The 2,395-nt window shown below is 40.7% G+C and overlaps 1 protein-coding gene across 2 annotated transcripts in view; it reads left to right on the top strand.

Annotated features, from left to right (window-relative positions):
• Positions 1 to 2,395, top strand: part of TMEM108 (transmembrane protein 108) — a 391,348-nt gene that overhangs the window by 1,020 nt on the left and 387,933 nt on the right. The window lies entirely within an intron of this gene.

Genomic DNA, 2,395 nt, shown 5'->3' with positions numbered 1-2,395 from the left:
TTTTTTGCGGGTTTGGGGGGTGGCTGGTTATCTCTGTAAACTGAGGTTTTTCTGGGCTGCCGAATCAAGTAATGACTTATTTTTAGCATGTTAATGGGTGCTAGGGAGAAGGGAAGGCAGGTTACACCCGTTTAGATCTCCTTAATTCTTTCAAAAGTGCGTGTTAAAAGAAGGCCTTTGGATGTCAAAAGCTGCGTGTGTGTGTGTGTGTGTGTGTCTGTCTGTCTGTGTCTGTGTGATTATGGTTTGGGGGTTGGGGGTGACTCCTTGAAGTCATACTTTACAAAAGGCATCCTCTGCCTCTTTCCTTCTCAATTTCCCTAGACCTGAAATAGCAAGAGCTATTATATACTGTACAGCTCATAACAAAGTATAAAAAGCCCCTTCAGTTTTCCACTAGTTAATTTATTAGCTATACCTGTTAGTCTGCTTGGTTCGGAACGGTTTAAACGATCATTAGGAAGATTTTACTGTATTCTGGAATTCCACTATAATTCATTTACAACTTATCCTGGTAGGAAATGGACAGGAATCTCTCTACCTGGTTCCTCAGAGACATCCTGACAGTGTTCCAAGGCTTTTTATTACTCTTACCTTCCCCATACAAAGTTTTGTTTCTTTAGGAAATGATGTGATTTTTTTTTCAAACATCTAAGACACACCGCATGCCTGTGAAATGCCCAAACTTGTTAAGAAATCAATTTACTTGGCAGGTTCAAACTAACTAAAGAAGGAACACTTAAATTTGTTAGGGGGAATCAGAATTAACATCAACTGTAGCAGATCAACTTTTGGTGGTTTTCTGGGGTGAGCCAAAGTAAAAGAAAAGGTGTTGCAAAGCTTGTTGGGAATGTAACAGGTGACCTCATAAAGTAAAATATAGATTGTCACCTGACAGATTGGTACATAAAGCAAATTAGAGTAATTTTAGAACTTGTCAGTGATTTGTTTCTAGCTGATATCAGTGGGGAGAGGAAGGAATTCTGAGGCTGGGGTAGGGAGTGTAGTTTGAAAAGGTATATGCTTTGGTGTTTAGAGAGAAAACGTCGATTTTGTTATATAAACTACACAAAGGACATGCAGTGTTTATGTTTAGTCTGTGAAAGGGAGGCAAGGGTTTTGGAAAGGTTGAAAAACACTTATTAGGTTAAACAAGGGAAAGCAGAAAGATTGGCAGGCTTAGTTCATCTTAAGGGAAGCAATGTACCTCAGTGACCTACAGGACAAGGTTTGTTCTCTGATTCAGTAAAAGCCCACTAATGTTGCTTCCAAAGCAAAAACAAAATCATTTCCTTTCTGTCGTTTCTGTCCCCTGGGTCAGGGAGGGAAGAGTGAATGAGAGATTAGAGTCTGACCTGCATGCCTAAGCAGTACTGTCCTTTGAGCAGGATCTGTGTCACACTGTGTAAATCTAAGAGCTGTCACATTGATAGAGGTCTGAGCACCTTCCCTGGACTCTTGCTGTAAGATAGAGTGGGATAACATTGCCACAGGTGGAAGCAAAGTGAGAACATCTGATACGGAAGCCCTAGGGTGAGGAGAGCTAGGAAGTGTTTAATTCACTGAGGCTCTGCCTTTGGAGCTTTGAGAAGGCAGAGCTGCCTCTCTACTGGCTTGACTGGCTGGGTTTTATACGGCTTCCCAAGGACCTGCCCTTCACGATGGGGTCTCCTGTGGATTTCTGTGTCTCAGGTTGTAAGCATCAGTTACGCTTGTAATGTGCTCTAGAAAAGAAAGGCTCACAAAAGCACAAATCTAGGCTGCCATTCTTTCAGGCATGTCAACCGCAGGCTTCCAGAAAACAAGTTATGCCCTCCCTACCAGTAGATGGCACTGCTGTCTCTGGGAATTCCTGGAGGAGATTAAACAGGAGCTGGCAAACCAGTGATGTATAGCCTCTGGTCTAGAAGATTTTGAAAGGCTGTGTCAATTCCCAAAGAAAATCATTAAAAAAAAAAGAAAGAAAGAAAAATGTTACGAAAGCCAGAAATATTGATACAAAGTAGGAATGATGGTTGTAGGGGTTGAGAATGGGTGCCATTACTTTGCTGATTGTGTGTGGGAAATGGAGAGGGTAAGCTGACAAGCGTTGGAACACAGGTTTTGAAAGCCCTTGCATACATATTGTTGGCTAATTGAAAATGAGGTTGAATTCATGATTCAATCAAATCTCCCAACAACTTCTAGCGTCTACGTCTTTGCTTATAAAACTCATCTGTATACAGGGACGGGACTATGGAAATACACATATAACTTTGAAGCCTAATCAATATCCAATAATTATGTATCTGAAGATAGTGGTGAGAGTATTAGTAAAAATAATGCTCATGCTTACTATATTTTAGGGCTGTCCATAATATTCTAAAACTTAAAAATTCCTAATAAGTATTCTACA

The sequence above is a fragment of the Bison bison genome, unplaced genomic scaffold (genome assembly GCF_000754665.1).
Source record: "Bison bison bison isolate TAMUID 2011002044 unplaced genomic scaffold, Bison_UMD1.0 scf7180017864119, whole genome shotgun sequence".
In the NCBI taxonomy this organism is placed as follows: Eukaryota; Metazoa; Chordata; class Mammalia; order Artiodactyla; family Bovidae; genus Bison; species Bison bison.
This window is presented reverse-complemented; position numbering and strand designations above follow the sequence as displayed.